Raw genomic sequence first — 15,424 nt, forward strand, 5'->3', positions numbered from 1 at the left:
AGAGACTGAAGTCTGGAGAGTCAGGGCGACATGTACCTAAGCAGTATCTAGCATCTGATGTTTAGAGAACATGTTGATATAAACTAGAAGTCAGGAGGGGAAAAGCTAACAGACTCTAAGACTGGAGCATGCATTATTCTACATGTAGTGCGTGATGAAGAATATTAAATGACCACTAAATGCAGTATTTCTCTTACATGGAGACGTAGAGGCTAGACAATGACGGAAACTATTGATGCGATTCAGTAGCTTAGGAATGCAGAGAAGGAGGGCTGTACTGATAACTCGAATCATAACATACTCTTGGCAGACTCAGAGGCAGAGCCAAGCTGGGCCGGGCACTGCGATGGAGGAAATAAGTGAAGGGTCGAGGATACAGGTGGGGGCTGTATCGCTCCTCAGTGAGGCTTCAGGGGACAGGAGCTGAATCTGGTGTCCAGGCCCTTTTGAGGCCTAGAAACGGAGATTTTACAATGCATTAACGTGCACACTGAGAAACGTGGCAACGTAGCTTTACATAGGCCTGATATTCGTATTATTCACGAGAACTGGAAACTGGCATACTAGAGGTGGACACAACTATAATTGCGTCTTTAATCAAACATGGGGAATAACATATGCATATTAATCATGCACAGATAACATATGATGGAGGACGCGTAGGGACACAGAACATAGCAAAATTTACTTTTCCACATTCCCTCCTTGTCACTACGTTTCCTTCAGGAAACATCAATATTCATGATACCATCTATCATTTCATACAGTATCATTTGCTCGTCTCGAATTTTCTTGGAACGGGATTTAGAACGGGGCTTGGGACTAGGAATACAAGAGGTAGCACAAATGCCGCAAATCGCAGGGCCACATTGTATACAGAGGCAGCAGCTAAATATGATCGCTACTGCAATACCTAGAAAGGACAAGACTTTCCATCCCCAGGCGGAAATTATATTCCAGAACCAACCGGACCAAGTCCAGGTGCCTGGATTCTGGTGTAACAGATGGGCAATTTTATGAAGTCTGGTTATAGCTGAATAAACAGACGGCGCGTTATTTGGAATGAAAATGCAGCAACTAGATCCGATGACTCTACAGGCCCCGCCCCTATCGGCCAGTATGACGTCAAGGACGAGACGATTTTGGAGCACGACAATTCTCATAAAGGATTGTTCTTCGGTTAAATTACTTAGAGCAGAAGTAGTCTCAATTACTACTGCTTCGAGAGTTCTGGTTAATCTACGTATCAGTTTACTATTCACAACTGTACCTAAATAAGGAAAGACACCTTTATTGATATCTATATATTGTTCTAGAGCAGTTTCAGTATAATCGACAATCGGGAGGTTTCTCTTGTGTCTAGTATGTACTAGGTGGGAATTCCTATGGTAGTCGGGTGGGGCTAGAAAAACAGGTGGCAGTAGGAAGGCAATGTAACAGGTTCCCTCCCAATCGAGGGGCAGACGAACATATGCGGTTTGACCACAAATAAAATAAGAATGACGTGAAGCTTTGAAAATAGATTTCCTACTGTCACTATACTTGACAATAGTAGTACAATCACTATGTCCTACATGTACGGAACCATTATTTCGGACACATAATTCGCCTTTGACTGGTAGTACTGAAATAGCAGGTAAGTCTGGAGTAGTATCAGACTGAACATTCAGGACCATGAAATTCGAAGAATAATTACCTAAATTATACACTTCATTTTCTAGATCTAACCCGGTTCTGTGGGGAAGACCTTGCTTGTCTGGAAAACATGTACTGTTAAGAAAAGACATATCTGTTGAGGACGACGTTAACGTGGACCATGCTCCACACGAACCATTATGTGAAAACGGATAAGGAAAGAGTGGCAGAACTCCCTTCGGCGTCTGGAAAGGGGGGAGTCGACCACACACCCAACATTTTGTAGCATTGCTGGTCTGGTGTGAGTAATGTAACATGCGAATGAAAGAATTATTTCGCATAGCGAGGCGGTAAGAGAGTTCATGAGGAGGCAGATCACTAAACGTGTGCTCTACTGTAACATTAGCAGACTTATTTACATGAGAAACTGGAAAATACAGGTAAAAGGCATAACTGGTGCAGGAAATCATAATGCTGAGAAATAATATGAAACATAGAAAAACGATACATCGGATTGAGTTTTGACTAACTCTCTCACTATGGGGGTCTATTTTATACATGTCAGAAACAGTCTAACCGTTTCACCTAGGGGAGGACTTAGACAATCAAACTGGCTGACTTATTTTACTAGACCGGAGTTTCAACTTATACTCCTGTTGCGGAGTTTTCTCTAACAGGGGAGGGTTTGTAGCAATGTCTTTTGCGGGACAGTCCTTAAGAATAGTACTTTGGCAGTCCTTCAAATCCTGGGAAATGTTCTTTGAGACCGGTTTCAGTCCATAAAACTTTTTCACGTGCGAAAGGTGCACCCAGCCTTTGCGACCCTCCAACTTCACGGCCGTACGGGTGGCGAGGAGGACCTGTCGGGGCTCCTTCCAGCGTGGCTCCAGCGGACTTGAGCGATCAAAATTGCGAATTAAGACCATGGATCCTGGAACGATTTCATGCGGTGCCACCTCGGTATTGTCTGGAAATGCGGCGGCAACCTGTGAACGACAAGAGTTGAGGGCAGACATCAAGGAAGCTAGGTAATCTGTCAGCATATTACTTGAAACATCGGTAATACTTCGGGGTCTAGGAGTACCCCACATGTTAGGGGGGTGGCCGAAAACGACCTCATACGGGGACAGACCTGATCTGGAATGTGCGACCATGCGCATATAGAATAAAGCGACTGGCAGAGCTACTAGCCAGTCCACACCTTTCTCTTTACAAATTTTTGCAATGCGAATTTTCAGGGTCTGGTTATGTCTTTCTACGAGACCTGCTGCTTCAGGATGGCATACACAATGGAACTTCCACTGGTATCCTAACAAAAGGGAAACGTGCTTCATTAACTCTGAGGAGAATGGCTGGCCGTTATCAGAATATACGACCCTAGGGAGTCCGTAACGGGGGAAGAACTCACGAACCAACTGCTTGGCAGTGGTCGCGGCTGTGTAATCTGGGACTGGATATGCCTCTGTCCACCTGGACAAAGCGCATACAACTACAAGGACATACTTGAAACCTCGACATCGCTCCATCTGAATATAATCCATCTGGAGGACTTCAAAAGGGTGGTCAGGAGGCTGGAATCCCCCTTGTTCCACTGGGACACTTTTACCTGGATTAAACTGACAACATATCATACAGGTACGGACTTTCTGCTTGGCTGCAGCTCGTAAATGCTTGTTGAACCAAATGTTCTGGATACTGTCTAACATAGCTTTTTCTCCTAAATGTGCTGGACTATGTGCGGTATTGATAATGACTTGAACCATAGAGTCGGGGAGAAACCATGTGGCTCTACCCTTCGTCACCCATCCTTGATCTGTCTGGACCCCTCCTTGTTCGGACCATTTCTTGATTTCATCGGGAGTAGCATGTAACTGGATATCTATGACATCTTGAGTAGGGTCCTTAACTGTCATACATGTAATCGGATCTGGAGTGTGTGTCATCTTAACTGGAATGTCTGGAGTCTGTGCTGTAAGCTTGGCTGTGCGATCTGCTAGATCGTTACCCTGGGAAATAATGTCAGTAACTTTCGTATGTGCTTTGCATTTCATGATAGCAATGGATGTCGGTAAGTGTATGGCATCTAACAGAGCTTGAATAAGGAGACCATGCTGAATCTTGGTTCCATGAGAAGTCATGAAACCTCTCTCCTGCCAGAGCACTCCAAAGTCGTGTACGACTCCAAACGCGTAGCGTGAATCTGTGTAAACATTAACTTTCCGGTTCTTAGCGTGTATGCAGGCTTGTGTCAGAGCAACTAGCTCTGCTGCTTGAGCGGACAGGGTGTCAATACGGTGTGTCTCAATAACTTCGGTGTCAGTAGTCACTGCATATGCGGCAACTAGTTCTCCTGTACTTGTTCTCATACATGAACCATCCACATAAAGTGTCAGGTCGGGATCTGGTAATGGGATATCTGTCAGATCTTGTCTTGGCTTTGTCATGATGTTGACTACTTCCACACAGTCGTGTGTGTCCGGACTTAAAATAACTGATGGTAACAGTGTAGCAGGGTTCAGGATGTTGCAGCGTCTGATTTCTATGTGTGGCTGGAACAGTGTCAATTCATAACCTGTTAAACGTGCGATTGTCAAGTGCTGAGTCTGTGTTCGGTTTAAAAGAACTTCCACGGAGTGTGGAACTTGTACTGTCAGGGAGTGTCCTAATACTATGGAATCACTTTGTCTGATAGCTAGTGCTGTGGCTGCAACTGACTTGAGGCACGCAGGCAGAGCCTGGGCTACAGGATCCAATGTGCTCGAAAAATAAGCACAAGGCTTGTATTGTCCTGCTTGATCTTGTGTGAGAACAGATAATGCTGTACCTTCACGTTCAGTGACGAAAAGTGTAAAAGGCTTACTGTAGTTCGGTGTGGCTAGAACTGGAGCTTGACATAGGGCTTTCTTTAACTCATTGAAACTGAGTGTATGTTCAGATGTCCAAGGGAGGACAGTCGGTACGGCGCTCCTGTGTCGTTAACTGTATCAGTGGCTTGGCTAGAAATGCATACTGAGGAATCCATTGTCGGCAGTAAGAAGTGAGGCCGATAAAAGCACGTACCTCCTTCTGGGTCTTGGGCTGAGGAAGACTCGCTATTAACTGGATACGGTCAGGTGTCAACTGCTACCCCTCTTGGACAGTAAGTGTCCTAAGTATACCACTTGCTGGACACAGAATTGAAGCTTCGAAGGGGACACCTTGGCCCCATCTCGGCTAGGAAATACAGAACCGTCAGTGACGCTCGCTCGCAGTCACGTTCAGAGAACGGGCTGTGATCAGTAAGATCATCGACATACTGGAGCAGGGCCGTTGTCAGTTGGCATGTGAACATTATCAAGCTGTCTCTTGAGTGCTTGACTGTAAATACTAGGACTTTCTGTGAAACCTTGAGGAGCTCGTGTGAACATATAGCTCCTTCCATTTAAACAAAATCCGAAAAGAAACTGGCTGTCTGGATGAATGGGAACACTGAAAAATGCGTTCTTGAGGTCGATTACAGTAAAGAACGTGGCTTCGGAATCAATGGCTGTCAATAAGGAAGAGATATCTGGGACAACTGGGTACTGAGGAATAATACATTTGTTAAGTTCTCGTAGGTCAATCACTAATCGATATACTGGGGGTGCATTTGGATCAGTACGTTTCATGACTGGAATGATCGGAGAATTACATACATTGGAGTCAGTTTCTACAACTACTCCTTGAGCGATGAGCTCGTCAATAATTTTGGATAAGGCTGCTACAGCCTCAGGTGGCAATCTGTACTGTCTGATTCGTGGTAACCGTACACCTGGCTTGAGAGTCACACGATGGGGTGTGATTTGCATGTACCCTACATCAGTTGGACCTTGCGCCCATAAATGCTGCGGAACATTGGACAATCTGGGATCAAAATCTCGTAATACATAGTGACCCTTAAAGTCACGCAGGAACAATCGTATTCCCTCCGGGGAACAGCATATAACTGCACCTAACTCTTTCAGTGTTTTAATGCCTAATAGGTTTTCTGGACATGACTTAGTAAGTAACAGGTCAGTAGTACGGGACAATGGACCTACTTCTAGAGTAACTGGCTTTGATATTTCATTTACGATGGGTTTTCCTGAAAATCCAAGGGAAACATTTCTAGAGCCTGAGAGCGGAGCCCCTGGAACTTCGGCGTGACTAATTGTGGTCCTACTTGCCCCTGTATCAATCAAAAACTTTCTGTCTTTCCCTAATACTTGACTATGAACATAGGGACCTTCTTGATCTACAGGTATCTCGATGAGAGGCAAGCCTACCTCCCTCTCTAGGCTGTTTCATGAATACTGCTGGTACTCTGGATACTCGGACTGTGCATACTGATACATTTGCTGTGTAACATGCTGTGTTGCAGCGATGGGCTGCGGTGCTGTAACTGTCTGTGGTGCATTCTGTGGCTGAGGAATCTGTAAAACTTGTTCTTGTCTAGGCGGACGTGGTCTTTCTTTAGTCTTACCAGTAGCTATGTTGTGTTTCAGAACTGCACACTCGTTTATAAAATGACCTGGCTGTTTACAATAATTGCAGTTCCCTTTAACGGGAGCTGCAGGATGACTGGCTTGATTCGGACCCCTCTTCTGACTGTCTTGAGGAACAGATTGTGCAACTAGTACTTTCATTTTCGTGTCTTTCATACGCTTTCTCTCGTGTTCTTGCTCTTCTCTGATTCTATTCTGGTGGTATTGGAGCATCTGTAACATCTGGGACGGGGTATTAGCTTGCCAGGTACTTTCGACTTTCAAAACTCGATTCTTAATTTGTGGACTTGAATTCTCAACTAATTTAGTAACAAAAAGGTGAGGGTATGACTCACTACTTGTCTTGAGGCCACTGTTGATGCTAAAACATTTCTCAAATCTAGAATAAAAATCACTAATGTCTTCGTCTTGTTTCTGTTTACAGGCTGAGATTGCATCCCAGTCTTCCCTTTTCGTTGTTAACAATCTGGGTAAAACTTGAATCAATAATTCAGGTAATTCTTTACATTTTGCTCCAAGACCGGTACCTGGTACTCGTGCCTTATCTTCAGCTTCTAGAACTGCCCAATCGATCTTTTTCTCTCCCACCTCCCATTCTTTTTCCTTGAGCTTTTCATACACCCCTGCGGGCAACAGAACCTTTAACATTTTAATTATATCTGGATACGTGTATTCTCCCATACGGAGCATGTCTTTTAATTCTCGATGGAACCCTGCTGGATCTTTATCATGACAGGGAATTAATTTTTTCATCTCTAAGAGTTCCATCTTTGTAATCGGAGTGTAAACAAACACTCGTTCTAGTTCGCCACCCGTTCCTCTAACTGGGTGGACTTCTCGTAACGGATTCTGTCTCTCCATGTAAAATGGTTTACTTTCTGGGGGTGAGACATGAACAAAATGCGGGTTCAAAAACGTTCTATATTTGTGACGCTGTTCTAGAATGACACTAATTAAATCGGTACCTAAACCTTTCCATCTATACTGGAGTAACTCGTTCAGGATATCATGCAACGGACCTGGATCAGAGTGCTGACCCTCATACAATGTAATGAGGTGCTGAATCATATACGTACCCGCCAGTCGTTGCTCGGCTGGGGGCATTTTCAGAAACATTTGTGCCACTATTTCGTCTGGAAAAGTGGTAGAATCAGTAGTCCATCGGACTGCTGATCGGGCTAGTTCTTGTTCATGCATAGTACTTAACTCACTGTAACCGATTCGTGATTTCAGAATGTGATCGGTAGCTTGAAACACTTGTTCTAGAGAACCTTGTTCTGGTGCTGGATGATGGAAAGTAGACTTGTGTTCTAGGCGTAAATGGCGATCTGGAAATCTAGATTTTCCTACATACGCTATTCTGGCGGAATTCTCGTCGTCTACCTCTTCAGTATCAGAGTTACTTTCTTTCTCGCTTACTTGTGCTGCTTTACGCTGTTCGTGTAACTTTATTATTTCTTTACGGATTTTCTTGTACATACTCTCCATAGCACCGACGGTCTTGTGCTTACCCTCGGCTATATTATCACTCCACCTTGTCAGGGTTCTCATTTCGGCTGGATCTTTAGACGGGTAATCTTGTTCTCTTATTAGACAGTTAATCAGAAACTTTAATATCATGAGCTGGATCTCGGCTTTCCTTTGAGACATGGCCTCGCTAATGCTTTCTGGATCATCCCCTGTACGGATGAAACGATATATTCTGTCTAGGTCTTCTTTCATATTCGGTAGGGTGACTAGATACTCGGCCACCTTTCTTACGCGAAATGAATATAAAACCATATTATCCTCGCCTGGGACTGGATCATAGCCGCATTCATTAAGGGCTTTTCTTATTTCTGCTACAGTCTGATGTCTGGGCGTACGCTGTGACGCTTGTGCATGTAATTCGGCTGACGTTAAACGCTTATGTGGCGGCGGGGTCTGAGGAGGACCTCCTCCTGCGGCCCCTAAACTAGAATCGTCGACTGATCCTCTTCGTACTAGTGTGGCAGGAAATTGAAATGCGGGCTGAACTGGTATGGCGGGCTGGACCAGGGGGGCCGTAGCAGGTACTGCAAGGGGTACCCCGGTGTCTGGAGGAACGGGAAGTGCCTGATTTACAGGGACTGGCGGAGCGCGAACAGGATTTACATATTCTGGGACTGTGTCGTCCAAATAGGACGAAATGAAAATATCAGCTGCGGTCTGTTTGTGACGTAGCTTGGTCGGAACTAATGGTGACGGAAAGTTACTGGATGCCTCCGGGGTCGCTTTTGGCAGGCCCTCGGCAAGAAGAGGATACATACCCTTAATAAGAGCATGCCTCTGTCTGTCTGACTGTTCGGTTTTAACTTGTTCACCAATCTCGATTAATTCCCTTTCTTGGGCTCGTTCTAAGGATTCTCTACTTAATTCTGACTTTCTGATTTCTTTTTCGGTTCTTTTATGAGATTCTTTGCGCCATAACTCGATGGCATCTTTCTGTGACTGTCTGGCTTTCTTTTTCCATAATGCTTCTTCTACTCTCATGATGCACTCGGCATCCCATGTGCCTGACACAGGCCATCTATACTTTTCCTCTAACTGTTTGGTATACTCGACCCATAAATCTAGATACAATATGGCGCTTATGCCATGCTTCTGATACATAAAATGACCTGGACTGTCCCTAGGCGGGACTGGAACTGCTGCTTCCAGCAGACCCTTTCTAGTTTTTAACTGCCGTAACTTGGAAAACAAGGGCATGACTGAACTGTAATCTAGACACAATACAATACACAATGAACACGATACTTATTCCCCATTCATACCACGACATTAAAATACATGAAGAACATTTAAAATAACAGTTCGAACAGAAATACCACCTGGAATACGGAACACAGAGTACATGAATTTTCTCGAGAACAGAACTGACTAGAACAGAAACTAGATGCACTGCTGAAACAGTACGAAACTTACCGGTCTCATCAAGAGACACGTCAGGACCCGTATCCACCGGAGTGGACACTTCGTTTGTGGGCTTGTGTACCACCAACCCACGGACCAGAGTCAATTAAATTGACCCTGTCTAGATACTACCCCAGTAACGGTACTCACCGGGCAGCAAGAACGGAAGGCCTCGGACTGGACTGGACTGCTACGACGACGGACGACGAACTTCGGACTTCAGTTACGGGTGGACCTCCGGATACCTCGGACCTTGGACTCTCGGCTTGGGCTCTGGTCGGGACTCGCCGCGTTCCTCCACCGTCTCGTCTGGATGCTGGACCGCCTCCTCCGTCTCCTCCGTGGGCCTGAGGGATACTTGAAGCAGAAATATCTGCCGGTGCGCAGAAGAGTTCCGTCACGACTGCAGAGGGTCAGGGGGTCGGCGTGGCTTCACCGACGCGTGGGGAAAGGGCAAGTCCCTGTTCGGGCGCCATTATGTGGTAAATAAATAAATAATACCCTATTTTTGAATGCATAAATGAATAACAGATAGCTCAATAAATAAGAGTCAAGATTCGAGGTAGTAGGAGTTTTGCAGGTTTAATACAGCATAAGGACAGGAACAGGACGACCTGCACGGGAATAGGATGGCAGCTGCCGGGGACAGGATCGGGACAAGGGAAGCATAGGAAGGAAGGATAACTTTTAATAACAGTACATGAGCATATATACATAACGCAAACACATAGCATTACATTGCAATAGGCGTAGCAGTGGGTGGAGCAGAAAGCGTGACGCGTAGCAGTCGCGAAAGATAAGGGTGAAAGTAGGTGTAACAGGGCGTAAACATAGACATGTAATGCAAACGTAACAGAATATGTCATGAATGGGGCGGAACCCATGGAGGGGGCTACCTAAGGAGCCGGGACCTCTAACCTGATGGTGCGCGCAAACTGGCGATGACGTGTTACTAGGAGAAGCTGGGGGCTATGAACTCTGTGCTAGGAGCAGAGACTGAAGTCTGGAGAGTCAGGGCGACATGTACCTAAGCAGTATCTAGCATCTGATGTTTAGAGAACATGTTGATATAAACTAGAAGTCAGGAGGGGAAAAGCTAACAGACTCTAAGACTGGAGCATGCATTATTCTACATGTAGTGCGTGATGAAGAATATTAAATGACCACTAAATGCAGTATTTCTCTTACATGGAGACGTAGAGGCTAGACAATGACGGAAACTATTGATGCGATTCAGTAGCTTAGGAATGCAGAGAAGGAGGGCTGTACTGATAACTCGAATCATAACATACTCTTGGCAGACTCAGAGGCAGAGCCAAGCTGGGCCGGGCACTGCGATGCAGGAAATAAGTGAAGGGTCGAGGATACAGGTGGGGGCTGTATCGCTCCTCAGCGAGGCTTCAGGGGACAGGAGCTGAATCTGGTGTCCAGGCCCTTTTGAGGCCTAGAAACGGAGATTTTACAATGCATTAACGTGCACACTGAGAAACGTGGCAACGTAGCTTTACATAGGCCTGATATTCGTATTATTCACGAGAACTGGAAACTGGCATACTAGAGGTGGACACAACTATAATTGCGTCTTTAATCAAACATGGGGAATAACATATGCATATTAATCATGCACAGATAACATATGATGGAGGACGCGTAGGGACACAGAACATAGCAAAATTTACTTTTCCACAATGGGAACAGGGCAGACCAAACTACCAAGCCAATTCTTTACTGGAAAGGAAACAAGCTTCCGGGGACCGGTTTCTGGCATTGCAGCCGTCTTCGGCCGGCTTGCTTGAATCCTGATGGTGCAGTGAGAAGGGACTCACATCTGAGTATACCCTGCCACTCCTATAGTGGCCAAAACGATTCAGAAAAGGGGGTGGTGATGGACAGAGCATCTGAATTAAACAGAACACTCATACCCAGTCAAAAGATCAGGGCTTGATCCATCACCATTTTTTAGCTCACTACACCATCCCAGTTCAGAACCTGGCTACATGCAAATTAGTCTGTCCCTGGCCCAGTGCATTATGGGAACAGGGCAGACCAAACTACCAAGCCAATTCGTTACTGGAAAGGAAACAAGCTTCCGGGGACCGGTTTCTGGCATTGCAGCCGTCTTCGGCCCGGCTTGCTTGAATCCTGATGGTGTAGTGAGCAAGGGACTCACATCTGAGTATACCCTGCCACTCCTATAGTGGCCAAAACGATTCAGAAAAGGGGGGGGTGATTGACAGAGCATCTGAATTAAACAGAACACTCATACCCAGTCAAAAGATCAGGGTTTGATCCATCACCGTTTTTTAGCTCACTACACCATCCCAGTTCAGAACCTGGCTACATGCAAATTAGTCTGTCCCTGGCCCAGTGCATCATGGGAACAGGGCAGACCAAACTACCAAGCCAATTCTTTACTGGAAAGGAAACAAGCTTCCGGGGACCGGTTTCTGGTATTGCAGCCGTCTTCGGCCTGGCTTGCTTGAATCCTGATGGTGCAGTGAGCAAGGGACTCACATCTGAGTATACCCTGCCACTCCTATAGTGGCCAAAACGATTCAGAAAAGGGGGTGGTGATGGACAGAGCATCTGAATTAAACAGAACACTCATACCCAGTCAAAAGATCAGGGCTTGATCCATCACCTTTTTTTAGCTCACTACACCATCCCAGTTCAGAACCTGGCTACATGCAAATTAGTCTGTCCCTGGCCCAGTGACTCATGGGAACAGGGCAGACCAAACTACCAAGCCAATTCTTTACTGGAAAGGAAACAAGCTTCCGGGGACCGGTTTCTGGCATTGCAGCCGTCTTCGGCCCGGCTTGCTTGAATCCTGATGGTGCAGTGAGCAAGGGACTCACATCTGAGTATACCCTGCCACTCCTATAGTGGCCAAAACGATTTAGAAAAGGGGGTGGTGATGGACAGAGCATCTGATTTAAACAGAACACTCATACCCAGTCAAAAGATCAGGGCTTGATCCATCACCGTTTTTTAACTCACTACACCATCCCAGTTCAGAACCTGGCTACATGCAAATTAGTCTGTCCCTGGCCCAGTGCATCATGGGAACAGGGCAGACCAAACTACCCAGCCAATTCTTTACTGGAAAGGAAACAAGCTTCCGGGGAACGGTTTCTGGCATTGCAGCCGTCTTCGGCCCGGCTTGCTTGAATCCTGATGGTGCAGTGAGCAAGGGACTCACATCTGAGTATACCCTGCCACTCCTATAGTGGCCAAAACGATTCAGAAAAGGGGGTGGTGATGGACAGAGCATCTGAATTAAACAGAACACTCATACCCAGTCAAAAGATCAGGGCTTGATCCATCACCGTTTTTTAGCTCACTACACCATCCCAGTTCAGAACCTGGCTACATGCAAATTAGTCTGTCCCTGGCCCAGTGCATCATGGGAACAGGGCAGACCAAACTACCAAGCCAATTCTTTACTGGAAAGGAAACAAGCTTCCGGGGACCGGTTTCTGGCATTGCAGCCGTCTTCGGCCCGGCTTGCTTGAATCCTGATGGTGCAGTGAGCAAGGGACTCACATCTGAGTATACCCTGCCACTCCTATAGTGGCCAAAACGATTCAGAAAAGGGGGTGGTGATGGACAGAGCATCTGAATTAAACAGAACACTCATACCCAGTCAAAAGATCTGGGCTTGATCCATCACCGTTTTTTAGCTCACTACACCATCCCAGTTCAGAACCTGGCTACATGCAAATTAGTCTGTCCCTGGCCCAGTGCATCATGGGAACAGGGCAGACCAAACTAACAAGCCAATTCTTAACTGGAAAGGAAACAAGCTTCCGGGGACCGGTTTCTGGCATTGCAGCCGTCTTCGGCCCGGCTTACTTGAATCCTGATGGTGCAGTGAGCAAAGGACTCACATCTGAGTATACCCTGCCACTCCTATAGTGGCCAAAACGATTCAGAAAAGGGGGTGGTGATGGACAGAGCATCTGAATTAAACAGAACACTCATACCCAGTCAAAAGATCAGGGCTTGATCCATCACCGTTTTTTAGCTCACTACACCATCCCAGTTCAGAACCTGGCTACATGCAAATTAGTCTGTCCCTGGCCCAGTGCATCATGGGAACAGGGCTGACCAAACTACCAAGCCAATTCGTTACTGGAAAGGAAACAAGCTTCCGGGGACCGGTTTCTGGCATTGCAGCCGTCTTCGGCCCGGCTTGCTTGAATCCTGATGGTGTAGTGAGCAAGGGACTCACATCTGAGCATACCCTGCCACTCCTATAGTGGCCAAAACGATTCAGAAAAGGGGGTGGTGATGGACAGAGCATCTGAATTAAACAGAACACTCATACCCAGTCAAAAGATCAGGGCTTGATCCATCACCGTTTTTTAGCTCACTACACCATCCCAGTTCAGAACCTGGCTACATGCAAATTAGCCTGTCCCTGGCCCAGTGCATCATGGGAACAGGGCAGACCAAACTACCAAGCCTATTCTTTACTGGAAAGGAAACAAGCTTCCGGGGACCGGTTTCTGGCATTGCAGCCGTCTTGCTTGCTTGAATCCTGATGGTGCAGTGAGCAAGGGACTCACATCTGAGTATACCCTGCCTCTCCTATAGTGGCCAAAACGATTCAGAAAAGGGGGTGGTGATGGACAGAGCATCTGAATTAAACAGAACACTCATACCCAGTCAAAAGATCAGGGCTTGATCCATCACCGTTTTTTAGCTCACTACACCATCCCAGTTCAGAACCTGGCTAAATGCAAATTAGTCTGTCCCTGGCCCAGTGCATCATGGGAACAGGGCAGACCAAACTACCAAGCCAATTCTTTACTGGAAAGGAAACAAGCTTCCGGGGACCGGTTTCTGGCATTGCAGCCGTCTTCGGCCAGCTTGCTTGTATCCTGATGGTGCAGTGAGCAAGGGACTCACATCTGAGTATACCCTGCAACTCCTATAGTGGCCAAAACGATTCAGAAAAGGGGGTGGTGATGGACAGAGCATCTGAATTAAACAGAACACTCATACCCAGTCAAAAGATCAGGGCTTGATCCATCACCGTTTTTTAGCTCACTACACCATCCCAGTTCAGAACCTGGCTACATGCAAATTAGTCTGTCCCTGGCCCAGTGCATCATGGGAACAGGGCAGACCAAACTACCAAGCCAATTCTTTACTGGAAAGGAAACAAGCTTCCGGGGACCGGTTTCTGGCATTGCAGCCGTCTTCGGCCCGGCTTGCTTGAATCCTGATGGTGCAGTGAGCAAGGGACTCACATCTGAGTATACCCTGCCACTCCTATAGTGGCCAAAACGATTCAGAAAAGGGGGTGGTGATGGACAGAGCATCTGAATTAAACAGAACACTCATACCCAGTCAAAAGATCTGGGCTTGATCCATCACCGTTTTTTAGCTCACTACACCATCCCAGTTCAGAACCTGGCTACATGCAAATTAGTCTGTCCCTGGCCCAGTGCATCATGGGAACAGGGCAGACCAAACTAACAAGCCAATTCTTAACTGGAAAGGAAACAAGCTTCCGGGGACCGGTTTCTGGCATTGCAGCCGTCTTCGGCCCGGCTTACTTGAATCCTGATGGTGCAGTGAGCAAAGGACTCACATCTGAGTATACCCTGCCACTCCTATAGTGGCCAAAACGATTCAGAAAAGGGGGTGGTGATGGACAGAGCATCTGAATTAAACAGAACACTCATACCCAGTCAAAAGATCAGGGCTTGATCCATCACCGTTTTTTAGCTCACTACACCATCCCAGTTCAGAACCTGGCTACATGCAAATTAGTCTGTCCCTGGCCCAGTGCATCATGGGAACAGGGCTGACCAAACTACCAAGCCAATTCGTTACTGGAAAGGAAACAAGCTTCCGGGGACCGGTTTCTGGCATTGCAGCCGTCTTCGGCCCGGCTTGCTTGAATCCTGATGGTGTAGTGAGCAAGGGACTCACATCTGAGCATACCCTGCCACTCCTATAGTGGCCAAAACGATTCAGAAAAGGGGGTGGTGATGGACAGAGCATCTGAATTAAACAGAACACTCATACCCAGTCAAAAGATCAGGGCTTGATCCATCACCGTTTTTTAGCTCACTACACCATCCCAGTTCAGAACCTGGCTACATGCAAATTAGCCTGTCCCTGGCCCAGTGCATCATGGGAACAGGGCAGACCAAACTACCAAGCCTTTTCTTTACTGGAAAAGAAACAAGCTTCCGGGGACCGGTTTCTGGCATTGCAGCCGTCTTGCTTGCTTGAATCCTGATGGTGCAGTGAGCAAGGGACTCACATCTGAGTATACCCTGCCTCTCCTATAGTGGCCAAAACGATTCAGAAAAGGGGGTGGTGATGGACAGAGCATC

At 46.6% G+C, this 15,424-nt stretch overlaps 1 protein-coding gene and 1 long non-coding RNA gene across 2 annotated transcripts in view; one reads left to right on the forward strand and one right to left on the reverse strand.

Annotated features, from left to right (window-relative positions):
- C6H8orf74 (chromosome 6 C8orf74 homolog) overlaps nt 1–15,424 on the forward strand; it is a 2,015,860-nt gene that overhangs the window by 793,893 nt on the left and 1,206,543 nt on the right. The gene's annotated exons all lie outside the window — the stretch shown is intronic.
- Nucleotides 1–15,424, reverse strand: part of LOC144762387 (uncharacterized) — a 609,729-nt gene that overhangs the window by 125,275 nt on the left and 469,030 nt on the right. The window lies entirely within an intron of this gene.

The sequence above is a fragment of the Lissotriton helveticus genome, chromosome 6 (assembly GCF_964261635.1).
Source record: "Lissotriton helveticus chromosome 6, aLisHel1.1, whole genome shotgun sequence".
In the NCBI taxonomy this organism is placed as follows: Eukaryota; Metazoa; Chordata; class Amphibia; order Caudata; family Salamandridae; genus Lissotriton; species Lissotriton helveticus.